General features: G+C 46.5%; 1 protein-coding gene across 1 annotated transcript in view; it reads left to right on the forward strand.

Annotated features, from left to right (window-relative positions):
• LOC128697133 (extracellular sulfatase SULF-1 homolog) overlaps positions 1–16,593 on the forward strand; it is an 849,281-nt gene that overhangs the window by 569,780 nt on the left and 262,908 nt on the right. Inside the window, exon 3 of the mRNA XM_070104220.1 lies at positions 12,612–12,664. The gene's annotated coding sequence lies outside the window, so the exon portion shown is untranslated. The remainder of the gene's footprint in view (positions 1–12,611; positions 12,665–16,593) is intronic.

Genomic DNA, 16,593 nt, shown 5'->3' on the forward strand with positions numbered 1-16,593 from the left:
GTGACTACCGCCCACAGGATGGGTATGTGGTGACTACCGCCCACAGGATGGGTATGGGGTGACTACCGCCCACAGGATGGGTATGTGGTGACTACCACCCACAGGATGGGTATGGGGTGACTACCGCCCACAGGATGGGTATGTGGTGACTACCGCCCACAGGATGGGTATGGGGTGACTACCGCCCACAGGATGGGTATGGGGTGACTACCGCCCACAGGATGGGTATGTGGTGACTACCGCCCACAGGATGGGTATGGGGTGACTACCGCCCACAGGATGGGTATGGGGTGACTACCGCCCACTGGATGGGTATGGGGTGCATAATAAACATATTAAACTAACTATTAAACTAACTCCCATACTTTCCTAACCTGTTTGGCTATGACAGGTCACAGACCAGATAAGGATATTCTTTAGTTTCAGCAGCTGATAATCGTCTTATCTGTAATGTAATCTTTACAGATACACTTTGGTGGTTATCACAGTTACTATCTAAGTGAACTTTGCTGTAGTTAGGGTAGGGCTAAAGTGGGTTGGCCAAATATTCTGTTAGTGGGTTGGATTTGAGAAGGACCTGCCTAGCGTGGGCCAGCAGGCCTACTGCAGTGTTCCTTCTTTATGTTCTTATAAGCTCCCAAATGTTATCTACAAGTCTTTGAGGAGTTAAAACAGATGGTGGGGGGGGGGTTACGTCTTGGGCTGTGATGGGGAAGCCTCTGGCTTCACCTCAGTAAGACTTAAGGTGGTGGAATAATCCCATCATTTACTAGGAAGCCTCTGGCTTCACTGGTGGAACAATCCCATCATTTACTAGGAAGCCTCTGGCTTCACTGGTGGAATAATCCCATCATTTACTAGGAAGCCTCTGGCTTCACTGGTGGAACAATCCCATCATTTACTAGGAAGCCTCTGGCTTCACTGGTGGAATAATCCCATCATTTACTAGGAAGCCTCTGGCTTCACTGGTGGAATAATCCCATCATTTACTAGGAAGCCTCTGGCTTCACTGGTGCAATAACCCCATCATTTACTAGGAAGCCTCTGGCTTCACTGGTGGAATAACCCCATCATTTACTAGGAAGCCTCTGGCTTCACTGGTGGAATAACCCCATCATTTACTAGGAAGCCTCTGGCTTCACTGGTGGAATAACCCCATCATTTACTAGGAAGCCTCTGGCTTCACTGGTGGAATAATCCCATCATTTACTAGGAAGCCTCTGGCTTCACTGGTGGAACAATCCCATCATTTACTAGGAAGCCTCTGGCTTCACTGGTGGAATAATCCCATCATTTACTAGGAAGCCTCTGGCTTCACTGGTGGAATAATCCCATCATTTACTAGGAAGCCTCTGGCTTCACTGGTGCAATAACCCCATCATTTACTAGGAAGCCTCTGGCTTCACTGGTGGAATAACCCCATCATTTACTAGGAAGCCTCTGGCTTCACTGGTGGAATAACCCCATCATTTACTAGGAAGCCTCTGGCTTCACTGGTGGAATAACCCCATCATTTACTAGGAAGCCTCTGGCTTCACTGGTGGAATAATCCCATCATTTACTAGGAAGCCTCTGGCTTCACTGGTGGAACAATCCCATCATTTACTAGGAAGCCTCTGGCTTCACTGGTGGAATAATCCCATCATTTACTAGGAAGCCTCTGGCTTCACTGGTGGAATAATCCCATCATTTACTAGGAAGCCTCTGGCTTCACTGGTGGAATAATCCCATCATTTACTAGGAAGCCTCTGGCTTCACTGATGGAATAATCCCATCATTTACTAGGAAGCCTCTGGCTTCACTGGTGGAATAATCCCATCATTTACTAGGAAGCCTCTGGCTTCACTGGTGGAACAATCCCATCATTTACTAGGAAGCCTCTGGCTTCACTGGTGGAATAATCCCATCATTTACTAGGAAGCCTCTGGCTTCACTGGTGGAATAATCCCATCATTTACTAGGAAGCCTCTGGCTTCACTGGTGGAATAATCCCATCATTTACTAGGAAGCCTCTGGCTTCACTGGTGGAACAATCCCATCATTTACTAGGAAGCCTCTGGCTTCACTGGTGGAATAATCCCATCATTTACTAGGAAGCCTCTGGCTTCACTGGTGGAATAATCCCATCATTTACTAGGAAGCCTCTGGCTTCACTGGTGCAATAACCCCATCATTTACTAGGAAGCCTCTGGCTTCACTGGTGGAATAACCCCATCATTTACTAGGAAGCCTCTGGCTTCACTGGTGGAATAACCCCATCATTTACTAGGAAGCCTCTGGCTTCACTGGTGGAATAACCCCATCATTTACTAGGAAGCCTCTGGCTTCACTGGTGGAATAATCCCATCATTTACTAGGAAGCCTCTGGCTTCACTGGTGGAACAATCCCATCATTTACTAGGAAGCCTCTGGCTTCACTGGTGGAATAATCCCATCATTTACTAGGAAGCCTCTGGCTTCACTGGTGGAATAATCCCATCATTTACTAGGAAGCCTCTGGCTTCACTGGTGCAATAACCCCATCATTTACTAGGAAGCCTCTGGCTTCACTGGTGGAATAACCCCATCATTTACTAGGAAGCCTCTGGCTTCACTGGTGGAATAACCCCATCATTTACTAGGAAGCCTCTGGCTTCACTGGTGGAATAACCCCATCATTTACTAGGAAGCCTCTGGCTTCACTGGTGGAATAATCCCATCATTTACTAGGAAGCCTCTGGCTTCACTGGTGGAACAATCCCATCATTTACTAGGAAGCCTCTGGCTTCACTGGTGGAATAATCCCATCATTTACTAGGAAGCCTCTGGCTTCACTGGTGGAATAATCCCATCATTTACTAGGAAGCCTCTGGCTTCACTGGTGGAATAATCCCATCATTTACTAGGAAGCATCTGGCTTCACTGGTGGAATAATCCCATCATTTACTAGGAAGCCTCTGGCTTCACTGGTGGAATAATCCCATCATTTACTAGGAAGCCTCTGGCTTCACTGGTGGAACAATCCCATCATTTACTAGGAAGCCTCTGGCTTCACTGGTGGAATAATCCCATCATTTACTAGGAAGCCTCTGGCTTCACTGGTGGAATAATCCCATCATTTACTAGGAAGCCTCTGGCTTCACTGGTGGAATAATCCCATCATTTACTAGGAAGCCTCTGGCTTCACTGGTGGAATAATCCCATCATTTACTAGGAAGCCTCTGGCTTCACTGGTGGAATAATCCCATCATTTACTAGGAAGCCTCTGGCTTCACTGGTGGAACAATCCCATCATTTACTAGGAAGCCTCTGGCTTCACTGGTGGAATAATCCCATCATTTACTAGGAAGCCTCTGGCTTCACTGGTGGAATAATCCCATCATTTACTAGGAAGCCTCTGGCTTCACTGGTGGAATAATCCCATCATTTACTAGGAAGCCTCTGGCTTCACTGGTGGAATAATCCCATCATTTACTAGGAAGCCTCTGGCTTCACTGGTGGAATAATCCCATCATTTACTAGGAAGCCTCTGGCTTCACTGGTGGAACAATCCCATCATTTACTAGGAAGCCTCTGGCTTCACTGGTGGAATAATCCCATCATTTACTAGGAAGCCTCTGGCTTCACTGGTGGAATAATCCCATCATTTACTAGGAAGCCTCTGGCTTCACTGGTGGAATAATCCCATCATTTACTAGGAAGCCTCTGGCTTCACTGGTGGAATAATCCCATCATTTACTAGGAAGCCTCTGGCTTCACTGGTGGAATAATCCCATCATTTACTAGGAAGCCTCTGGCTTCACTGGTGGAACAATCCCATCATTTACTAGGAAGCCTCTGGCTTCACTGGTGGAATAATCCCATCATTTACTAGGAAGCCTCTGGCTTCACTGGTGGAATAATCCCATCATTTACTAGGAAGCCTCTGGCTTCACTGGTGGAATAATCCCATCATTTACTAGGAAGCCTCTGGCTTCACTGGTGGAACAATCCCATCATTTACTAGGAAGCCTCTGGCTTCACTGGTGGAATAATCCCATCATTTACTAGGAAGCCTCTGGCTTCACTGGAAGCCTCTGGCTTCACTGGTGGAACAATCCCATCATTTACTAGGAAGCCTCTGGCTTCATAATCCCATCATTTACTAGGAAGCCTCTGGCTTCACTGGTGGAATAATCCCATCATTTACTAGGAAGCCTCTGGCTTCACTGGTGGAATAATCCCATCATTTACTAGGAAGCCTCTGGCTTCACTGGTGGAATAATCCCATCATTTACTAGGAAGCCTCTGGCTTCACTGGTGGAACAATCCCATCATTTACTAGGAAGCCTCTGGCTTCACTGGTGGAATAATCCCATCATTTACTAGGAAGCCTCTGGCTTCACTGGTGGAATAATCCCATCATTTACTAGGAAGCCCCTGGCTTCACTGGTGGAACAATCCCATCATTTACTAGGAAGCCTCTGGCTTCACTGGTGGAATAATCCCATCATTTACTAGGAAGCCTCTGGCTTCACTGGTGGAATAATCCCATCATTTACTAGGAAGCCTCTGGCTTCACTGGTGGAATAATCCCATCATTTACTAGGAAGCCTCTGGCTTCACTGGTGGAATAATCCCATCATTTACTAGGAAGCCTCTGGCTTCACTGGTGGAATAATCCCATCATTTACTAGGAAGCCTCTGGCTTCACTGGTGGAATAATCCCATCATTTACTAGGAAGCCTCTGGCTTCACTGGTGGAACAATCCCATCATTTACTAGGAAGCCTCTGGCTTCACTGGAGGAATAATCCCATCATTTACTAGGAAGCCTCTGGCTTCACTGGTGGAATAATCCCATCATTTACTAGGAAGCCTCTGGCTTCACTGGTGGAATAATCCCATCATTTACTAGGAAGCCTCTGGCTTCACTGGTGGAATAATCCCATCATTTACTAGGAAGCCTCTGGCTTCACTGGTGGAATAATCCCATCATTTACTAGGAAGCCTCTGGCTTCACTGGTGGAATAATCCCATCATTTACTAGGAAGCCTCTGGCTTCACTGGTGGAATAATCCCATCATTTACTAGGAAGCCTCTGGCTTCACTGGTGGAATAATCCCATCATTTACTAGGAAGCCTCTGGCTTCACTGGTGGAATAATCCCATCATTTACTAGGAAGCCTCTGGCTTCACTGGTGGAATAATCCCATCATTTACTAGGAAGCCTCTGGCTTCACTGGTGCTAGAAAATGATAAGGGTCTAAATGTGTTTAAATACCATGAACAATTTAGTAACGTGGTGTTGAAGAGTACGTCATGGATCCTCTAAAGTACCACGTCATGGATCCTCTAAAGTACCACACAGGACGTATTTTGGTATGGTAGTCCTGTCTAGGTATCAAGAGTACCGAATTATGATATATGACATACCAAAACGCCCATAACTGATATAGGCCCATAAAATATTTTGAAACACAGACGGGCAATATAGATCCGCTTAGATCACTAGAAAATGTAGTCAGATATCCTTTGTTTATAGCTCCTGGCCCATCAAGGAAGGTTCCTTGACGCTGGTGAGGGGCTGTTGTTCCAGGGAATTGGATCTGTGCTCCGGTTCTCTGAATTGGGCCTGACTACCTTCCTTCCCCCCCCCTACTCATGCGCTGTATAATCCTACGGGTTTAGCGCCATATTTAGGGCAGGAGATGGAATCTATGTGAAAGGTAAGCCATACCACTGGTGGGGTTAGAACCCGCGATCAGAGAGTCTCAGTACTCCAGACCGATTCGTTAGCCACTGGACCAGCTAGCAATCGTGCCATTACGATTTCGTGAACTATGTAAGTGACGCTTTCTCTTGCCCAGAAATGCTGAATTCTACGAATGATGGGAATTTCGTAATTATCCTTGTATACTTTGTAGATGAATGGTTCAGAGAACCGACATGTTCTAATTTATCTACATTTCGGTTCTCTGAACCATTCATCTACAAACCTGTCAGACACTGCAACTTCTTGGGATCTTAATTCTTGGGAATTCTTCGCTTGCCTAATTCTTGGGCACGACCTACTTCAACATTGAACAAATGTTACACGACCTATGACTGCTGCACCTCTCCTGCCAACGGTTTATAAACTCCTTCTCAGCACGTATGCCGTATTCTATTCAAGATTGATGGACTGACCACGTCGACTCAAGGTTGAGGGACTGATTACCTCATTCTCCTCCTGTTCTTCAAGATTCTCCTTTGTATGGACTGATGAAGCCACTGTGTGGCGAAACGTTTCCTAAATAAAGATACCCAAGAGTTGCACATGTGTCTAATTTATCAACATCCTAGTATACAAACAACACCTGAGGAATTTAAATTCTTCTTGTAGGTTCGCTGGTCTTGTCCAGGTCCGAGTCTTTTCCAGATGGTAACCCGAGAGGCTAGAAAATCCCACAGCAAATATATTAATCTTCTGAGATTTTGATCTCCCTTTTCTAAAATGGTAAATCTTATACCAGAAATACCTCCTGGAAGCACTCTGGCTCAATGTTATACCAGAAATACCTCCTGGAAGCACCCTGGCTCAATATTATACCAGAAATACCTCCTGGAAGCACCCTGGCTCAATGTTATACCAGAAATACCTCCTGGAAGCACCCTGGCTCAATCTTATACTAGAAATACCTCCTGGAAGCACTCTGGCTCAATGTTATACCAGAAATACCTCCTGGAAGCACCCTGGCTCAATGTTATACCAGAAATACCTCCTGGAAGCACCCTGGCTCAATGTTATACCAGAAATATCTCCTGGAAGCACCCTGGCTCAATGTTATACCAGAAATATCTCCTGGAAGCTCCCTGGCTCAATGTTATACCAGAAATATCTCCTGGAAGCACCCTGGCTCAATGTTATACCAGAAATATCTGGAAGCACCCTGGCTCAATATTATACCAGAAAAATCTCCTGGAAGCACCGTGGCTCAATGTTATACCAGAAATATCTCCTGGAAGCACCCTGGCTCAATATTATACCAGAAATATCTCCTGGAAGCACCCTGGCTCAATATTATACCAGAAATATCTCCTGGAAGCTCCCTGGCTCAATGTTATACCAGAAATATCTCCTGGAAGCACCCTGGCTCAATGTTATACCAGAAATATCTGGAAGCACCCTGGCTCAATATTATACCAGAAATATCTCCTGGAAGCACCGTGGCTCAATGTTATACCAGAAATATCTCCTGGAAGCACCCTGGCTCAATATTATACCAGAAATATCTCCTGGAAGCACCCTGGCTCAATATTATACCAGAAATACCTCCTGGAAGCACTCTGGCTCAATATTATACCAGAAATACCTCCTGGAAGTACCCTGGCTCAATATTATACCAGAAATACCTCCTGGAAGCACCCTGGCTCAATATTATACCAGAAATACCTCCTGGAAGCACTCTGGCTCAATATTATACCAGAAATACCTCCTGGAAGCACCCTGGCCCAACAGGCCAGGGTGCTTCCCGGCCTGATGAGGCTTTTGTGAAAAGTTCTCATTAAACCAACAGGTAATTGATCCCACTAATAATGATAATACTCTGGATTTTAAGTTTACAAACAACGAGGAACTGATCAGAGACATAACAGTTACAAAGACAGTATATTCTGACCACAACATCACAAGTCCACACGAGTGTATTAACTCAGGGTTGGGGAACTGCGTCACTAATGTTTGCAGATGAATGGTTCAGAGAACCGACATGTTGATATATTAGACACATGTGCAACTCTTGGGTATCTTTATTGAGGAAACGTTTCGCCACACAGTGGCGAACAAATTGAACAAATGTGACACCACCTATGACTGCTGCACCTCTCCTGCCATACGGTTTATAAGCTGCTTCTCCGCTCATATGCCGTATTCTACTCAAGATTGATGGACTGAACACATCGACTCAAGGTTGAGGGACTGATTACCTCATTCTCCTCCTGTTCTTCAAGTTTCTCCTACGTATGGACTGATGAAGCCACTGTGTGGCGAAACGTTTCCTCAGTAAAGATACCCAAGAGTTGCTAATGTTAGAGACGGGATGTTTACTAAGCTTAATTTCAACAACCATAGAACTAACTGGGACAAAATAAGCCAAGAGCTATCAGATGTATCCTGGGAATCAGACATGAGTGCCCTAATGCCCCACCAGTGCCTAGAAGAGCTGAATATAGAAGAATACATTGACAGAAGTATAGAAGTACACATTGATACAACCCAGAAGATCAAATATGTATACAGAGAGAGAGATGGTACAGAAGAAGAAGGCGAGTTACTGAACACATTCAGAATACATATATGTTGCAACAGAGGACTGAATTAGAGCAGAAGCTTAGGATGTTATACCTTTCTTGATTGTAAATAGTATTTCTAGGTATTTTAATGTGCTGTCCCCTTCATGTTTTGTTTTTTATAGTTCCTTGATGATGTGAGAAGTCACGAAAGCGCTTGGAATTTCGCTATTTTTCATATTGGTTGTTTTGCACACACACACACACACACACACACACACACACACACACACACACACACACACACACACACACACACACACACACACGAAGAAAGGTTAAGGGAAATCGACCTGACGACACTGGAGAACAGGAGAGTTACGGGAGACATGATAACGACATACAAAATACTGCATGGTATGGACAAGGTGGACAGAGACAGGATGTTCCAGAGATGGGACACAGAAACAAGGGGTCACAATTGGAAGTTTAAGACTCAGACGAGACACAGGGATGTTAGGAAGTATTTCTTCAGTCATAGAGTCATCAGGAAGTGAAATAGTGTGGCAAGTGATGTAGTGGAGGCAGGAACCATACATAGCTTTAAGATAAGGTATGATAAAGCTCATGGAGCAGGGAGAGAGAGGACATAGTAGCACTCAGTGAAGAGGCGGGGCCAAGAGATGAGTCTTGACCCCTGCAACCACAATTAGGTGAGTATATATATATATATATATATATATATATATATATATATATATATATATATATATATATATATATATATATATATATATATATATATATATATATCAGTCGGTTAACACCCAGGTCGGTTAACACCCAGGTCGGCTGAAACCCAGGTCGGCTAACACCCAGGTCGGCTAACACCCAGGTCGGCTAACACCCAGGTCGGTTAACACCCAGGTCGGCTGAAACCCAGGTCGGCTAACACCCAGGTCGGCTAACACCCAGGTCGGCTAACACCCAGGTCGGCTAACACCCAGGTCGGCTAACACCCAGGTCGGCTAACACCCAGGTCGGCTAACACCAGTCGGCTAACACCCAAGTCCACACTTGCTGCTGGGTGAACGGGGACAGGAGATGTAAGGAATCACGCCCAGGAGTTTCCACACATACCGTGGATCGAACCACAAAACCTCAGTGTGCTAGCTGTCTGCGCTACTGAACTACGGGACCATTTCCCAGGAGGCTTCTGGAACCAGGCCTGGAAGTCCTGCCTCCTGGAACACCCTCAGACTCCGGGAGAACGAGGCATCCAGCCACTGGTCGACACAGCGGATACTCCTGTAAACAAATCTTGCGCTGACATCAGATTAACGACTGGTATTTCTTTTGAATTACAGAGCAGCTATCTTCAGATTCACTGTGGTATCAGTAACGTAATCTGGATTCAGCTAAATGCTGGAGGGTGGGGGTGATTTTGCTGCCGAAGCGGCTGGTTCCTTGTACACCACCTCGACAGTCTTTCTTCAACCCTCTGAACAATGGATTTGTTCTCTCCACACCTCCTAATTTCCCAGTAGAGTCTCATTCTAGTCTAGAACCCCCGAGTAGAACCTCCCATTAGTCTAGAACCTCCCAGTAGAACCTCCCATTAGTCTAGACACTCCCAGTAGAACCTCTCACTAGTCTAGACCCTCCCAGTAGAACCTTCCACTAGTCTAGACACTCCCAGTAGAACCTCCCACTAGTCTAGACCCTCCCAGTAGAACCTCCCACTAGTCTAGACACTCCCAGTAGAACCTCCCACTAGTCTAGACCCTCCCAGTAGAACCTCCCACTAGCCTAGAACTCCCAGTACAACCTCACATTTGTCTAGAACCTCCCAGTAGAACCTCCCACTAGCCTAGAACCTCGCACTACTCTAGAACCTCCTAGTAGAACCTCCCACTAGTACCTCCCACTAGTCTAGAACCTCCCACTAGTACCTCCCACTATAGAACATCTCATTAGTACCTCCCACTAGTCTAGAACCTCCCACTAGTACCTCCCACTAGTACCTCCCACTAGTCTTGAACCTCCCACTAGTGCCTCCCACTAGTCTAGAACCTCCCACTAGTACCTCCCACTACTCTAGAACATCCCACTAGTGCCTTCCACTAGTCTAGAACCTCCCAGTAGAACCTGCTACTAGTCTAGAACCTCCATGTAGAGCCTCCCACTAGTCTAGAGCCTCCCAGTAGAACCTCATACTAGTCTAGAACTTCCCAGAAGAACCTCCCACTAATCTAGAACCTCCCAGTAGAACCTCACACTAGTCCAGAACCTCCCAGTAGAACCTCTCACTAGTCTAGGACCTCCCACTAGAACTTCCCACTATTCTAGAACCTCGTAGTAGAACCTCCCACTAGTCTAGAACCTCGTAGTAGAACCTCCCACTAGTCTAGAACCTCGTAGTAGAACCTCCCACTAGTCTAGAACCTCCCATTACTCCAGAACCTCTAACTAGGACCTTATAGTAGAGCTCGCACTATTCTAGAACCTCACACTACTCTGGAAGGTTCCACTATAAAACATTTCAGTAGAACCTCCCACTATTGAACCTCTCACTACTCTAGAACATCCCACTAGAACCTCACACTAGTCTAGAACCTCCCAGTAGAACCTCCCACTAGTCTAGAACCTCCCATTAGAACCTTCCACTATTCTAGAACCTCCCAGTAGAACCTCCCACTAGTCTAGAACCTCCCAGTAGAACCTCCCACTAGTCTAGAACCTCCCAGTAGAACCTCCCACTAGTCTAGACCCTCCCAGTAGAACCTCCCACTAGTCTAGAACCTCCCTTTAGAATCTTCCACTACTCTAGAACCTCCCACTAGTCTAGAACCTCCCAGTAGAACCTCCCACTAGTCTAGACCCTCCCAGTAGAACCTCCTACTAGTCTAGAATCTCTCAGTAGAACCTCCCACTAGTCTAGAACCTCCCAGTAGAACCTCCCACTAGTCTAGAACCTCCCAGTAGAACCTTATACTAGTCTAGAACCTCCCAGTAGAACCTCCCACTAGTCTAGAACCTCCCAGTAGAACCTCCTACTAGTCTAGAATCTCTCAGTAGAACCTCCCACTAGTCTAGAACCTCCCAGTAGAACCTCCCACTAGTCTAGAACCTCCCACTAGTCTATAACCTCCCAGTAGAACCTCCCACTAGTCTAGAACCTCCCAGTAGAACCTCCTACTAGTCTAGAACCTCCCAGTAGAACCTCCCACTAGTCTAGAACCTCCCAGTAGAACCTCCCACTAGTCTAGAACCTCCCACTAGTCTAGAACCTCCCAGTAGAACCTCCCACTAGTCTAGAACCTCCCACTAGTCTAGAACCTCCCAGTAGAACCTCCTACTAGTCTAGTATCTCCTAGTAGAACCTCCTACTAGTCTAGAATCTCTCAGTAGAACCTCCCACTAGTCTAGAACCTCCCACTAGTCTAGAACCTCCCAGTAGAACCTCCCAGTAGAACCTCCCACTAGTCTAGACCCTCTCAGTAGAACCTTATACTAGTCTAGAACCTCCCAGTAGAACCTCCCTGTAGAACCTCCTACTAGTCTAGAACCTCGCAGTAGAACCTCCTTCTAGTCTAGACCCTCCCAGTAGAACCTCCCTATAGAACCTCCTACTAGTTTAGAACCTCCCAGTAGAACCTCCCTGTAGAATCTTCCACTACTCTAGAACCTCCCACTAGTCTAGAACTTTCCAGTAGAACCTCCCACTAGTCTAGAACCTCCCAGTAGAACCTCCCACTAGTCTAGAACCTCCCAGTAGAACCTGCCACTAGTCTAGAACCTCCCAGTAGAACCTGCCACTAGTCTAGAACTAGGGGTGTTGCCATCTCAACTGCTCACTCACCTTAGGAAGGGGTTCTAGGACTGAGGTTGAAGGTTATTTCCCCTACTGGCTAGAGGTACTTGCAAGAATTTCCTCTGTGACCTTCCAGATGTAAGCCCCCTAACAGGGCCCCCTAACAGGGCCCCCTAACAGGGCCCCCTAACAAGGACTCTCTAATGGGCCCCCCTTACAGGGCCTCCAAACAAGGTCCCTTCCTAACAGGGCCCTGGGCCCAGGAACTATTCTTACCCTTCATGAATAGAACCACTTCATTAATAGAAGAGGGCCCCTAACAAGGCCTCCCTAATGGGGCCCTCCTAACAAGGCCTCCAAACAGGGTCCCTCCCCAACAGGGCCCTGGGCCCAGGAACTATTTTCACCCTTCATTAACAGAACCACTTTCTAAATTAGAGTACATGTGTTACTCGTAAACTACTGCTTGGTAGGTGGTGGTATATGGCCCATACGGGTGTAGCGCAATCTTGTGAATAATGTTATATTATCATCGATGTGTTCACCAATCTATTTTTTTTTCCTTTCAGGTGTGAGAGTCGTGCTTTGCCTCAGTACCTTATCCTTTGTACCTTTGTAAACAGTAAGTGTTACTGGTATCTTGGTTCTTCCTACAAGACAGATACACACACACACATACACTGTGTGTGTGTGTGTGTGTGTGTGTTTGTACGAAATATATGGGGAGGTTCCACCTCTAGAACTTTACTGGGGACCCTCATCCTCAGGGAAAACTCAAGGTTCTCCCCGGAGCTGTTTGAATATTTTCTTCTCCTGCCATCCCCTATATTTTATATTCTATGTGAACTTTGTTAATAGACAGAATACATTGACAGGAAACACAAACATGAATACAGTGGTACACTATATCAAAGATTATGAATCTCCTCCAGCTCCTCCGAAGCCGGGAGAGAGCCCAGTATGCAGCAAGCATTTCCCCTCTGGATGGCCACATTGAGGCGCTGGAACATGAAAGTGGTTGCCCTTGGGTCCCTGGTGGCGTCAATTAGTCTGGAAGCCAGATCTTTAAGGAAACGTGTGGCATTTTTCCCCCATGATTTCAAGGTCTCTGATCCCTCTGGGACAAATTGATACTGTTGGCTTATGTCCCTGTACTTGCTGATCTTGTACTCCTCCTTGTGATCAGCAGCTCCTCCCTGTCACCAGACACTGTGATGGATGTAGGTGTCAGCGTCGACACACTTATATAGCCCCATGCTATGAGCTTGCCATTCTTCCAAGGATAGTTGGTGATCCCATCAGGGCAATTTGCTGGGTTGTGAGTGTTGTTGGCTGCTAGGGATCAGGGTTCTCGGCTGGGCATCCAGCTGTAGCAAGGGTTCTCTTTATGATGTCATTGACCTCATTGTGTCTTGCACTACTGCAGCACTAGTGCAAGACACAATGAGGTCAATGACATCATAAAGAGAACCCTTGCTACAGCTGGATGCCCAGCCGAGAACCCTGGTGCTGGGGCAGCAAGAGTCTCCCATTCAGTGATGGCACTGGCATAGCTAGGGTCCTGTATTCCTGCTGAGTCACTAAGGTTATCTGGTAGAATTTGTTTAATGAACTCATTTGAGGCTATGGAAGAGGATAGGAAAGCCGGTAGGGCAATCTGGGAGGATTTGTGTACTCCCAGCCCCCCAAGCCTGACTGGAAGTGAGGCTTGCAACCACTGTCCATCTTCATGGGTAAGATTCAATACAATCTCTAGGTCTTAAGGAGGTAGGACCTTTGAACTGCTGAAGGCTGGGGAGCATCTCAGGATGTAGGTAAATTTTGGGACTGAGGGGCACCTGGTGAGTAGGCAGAAGGCATTATGTATATCAGTGTATTTCATCCTGCCTTCTATCGTTCTGAAGTCTGAGATTTTTTTTCTAGGATCAGATTAATGGCACTGGACCCAAGAGGAGCACCAAGGAGAGTGCTGTTGGCTGGATCAATGACTCGTGCTCCCGGTAAAACTGTGTTCGGGCACTGGCTCGGAACAACCAAGATGGACTAGTCTACCTCATTTCAATCGAATTTAAACACTGATTTATATAAGATACCATTAATATATTCAAATTTATATGACAAGTATCTCCCATGTACAGTTGTGTTTTTTTAAGCAGAATTATGGCAGTCCCGAAGTGAAAGGCAATTACGTTCTAAACTGACAAAGTTATCCTTGGATATAAAATCCGGGAAAATGAAAGGATGAATGGTAGAAGCCTGGGCTTTAATCTGAACCCTAGTTAAGACATTTATAGTGTCTGAGGCGATATCCTCACTTTGACTGACGAGTGTACAGATGGTCCTGCTACCTCACTTTCGACGGCATTATAATCTCTTTCTACCTTCAAATGAATACTGTTATCAAGAGAAATTGCAGTTTCCAGAACGGAACTGTCAAGGGACTTTCCGAACTTCGGAGGAAGAGGTGCTGGTAAGCTTGTGTCTAATGGTGGTGACGATTGGTCAGTCTCAGAAGGAAGAATGGTACCTTTTACAATACCTAATAGTACAGAGCAAGTTGTGATTGGGGCTAGTACGGTATCAGTCCAACCTGTGAACCATTTAGATTGTAGGGAAAGTGTCTGTACGGCCCAAGTAGTCTGAAAGGATAGAAGAGACATGAGTGGTTCTGAGGTTAGGGAACAGCTTGTTAGACATTATGATACAGGTACATCCCATGTCACATAATATAGTTGATACCTTAATTCCATTAACCGTTCCTGAGCACGATGGTGCCTTATTACCGTCAACAAAACATCTGCCAACTTCTGTTTTCTTTGAGGAACAAACTCAATGTTTATGTCCGGTACCACCACATCGAAAACACATTGGTATTAAAGTTGGTCGATTTTTTCCAATGGGAGGCTTTTTATTCTTTGGTTCAGATGAACCATTTATCTTAGGGTTCGATCCCTTCAGATCTGTATAGCAACTGTGGGCTTCAGCATAGATGTCAGCAGCCTCAGCAACTTCCTCAGCTTTCAGATTAAGTTCTCTGATGAAAGTTCGTTTCTGGTGGGGAAGAGCCGTCAGGAACTGGACGGCAACCATCAAGTCTCTAAGGGATTCATAATTACCATCAATCCCTGAGCTCTCAATCCAAAAATCGGAAAGATGAAAGAGGGAAATCTCAAACTGCTGAAAGTTTTAAAGTGGCATACCTGAAATCCTTTCTATAAGAGTTTGAGGTCTTTTGGTATGTATCACAGCTGTCAGACACAGCAACATCACATCTGTCAGACACAGCAGCATCACAGCTGTCAGACACAGCAGCATCACAGCTGTCAGACACAGCAGCATCTCAGCTGTCAGACACAGCAGCATCACAGCTGTCAGACACAGCAGCATCACAGCTGTCAGACACAGCAGCATCACAGCTGTCAGACACAGCAGCATCACAGCTGTCAGACACAGCAGCATCACAGCTGTCAGACACAGCAGCATCTCAGCTGTCAGACACAGCAGCATCACAGCTGTCAGACACAGCAACATCGCATCTGTCAGACACAGCAGCATCACAGCTGTCAGACACAGCAGCATCTCAGCTGTCAGACACAGCAGCATCTCAGCTGTCAGACACAGCAGCATCACAGCTGTAAGACACAGCAGCATCACAGCTGTCAGACACAGCAGCATCACAGCTGTCAGACACAGCAGCATCTCAGCTGTCAGACACAGCAGCATCACAGCTGTCAGACACAGCAGCATCACAGCTGTCAGACACAGCAGCATCTCAGCTGTCAGACAGCAGCATCACAACTGTCAGACACAGCAGCATCACAGCTGTCAGACAAAGCAGCATCACAGCTGTCAGACACAGCAGCATCTCAGCTGTCAGACACAGCAGCATCACAGCTGTAAGACACAGCAGCATCACAGCTGTCAGACAAAGCAGCATCACAGCTGTCAGACACAGCAGCATCTCAGCTGTCAGACACAGCAGCATCACAGCTGTAAGACACAGCAGCATCACAGCTGTCAGACACAGCAGCATCACAGCTGTCAGACACAGCAGCATCACAGCTGTCAGACACAGCAGCATATCAGCTGTCAGACACAGCAGCTTCACAGCTGTAAGACACAGCAGCATCACAGCTGTCAGACACAGCAGCATCACAGCTGTCAGACACAACAACTTAGGATCTTCATACAGTAAATTCTTCAACTACTGTCTGACCTTCAGTCATGACTTATACTAGAGGATTTTCTCACTGGTGACTCCACCCCCTGCTGCTGCAACTGCCAGTGGAACTACCCACTGGTGACTCCACCCCCTGCTGCTGCAACTGCCAGTGGAACTACCCATTGGTGACTCCACCCCCTGCTGCTGCAACTGCCAGTGGAACTACCGATTGATGACTCCACCCCCTGCTGCTGCAACTGCCAGTGGAACTACCCATTGATGACTCCACCCCCTGCTGCTGCAACTGCCAGTGGAACTACCCATTGGATGACTCCACCCCCTGCTGCTGCAACTGCCAGTGGAACTGCCCACTGGTGACTCCACCCCCT

Source organism: Cherax quadricarinatus, chromosome 89 (genome assembly GCF_038502225.1).
Source record: "Cherax quadricarinatus isolate ZL_2023a chromosome 89, ASM3850222v1, whole genome shotgun sequence".
Lineage (NCBI taxonomy): Eukaryota > Metazoa > Arthropoda > Malacostraca > Decapoda > Parastacidae > Cherax > Cherax quadricarinatus.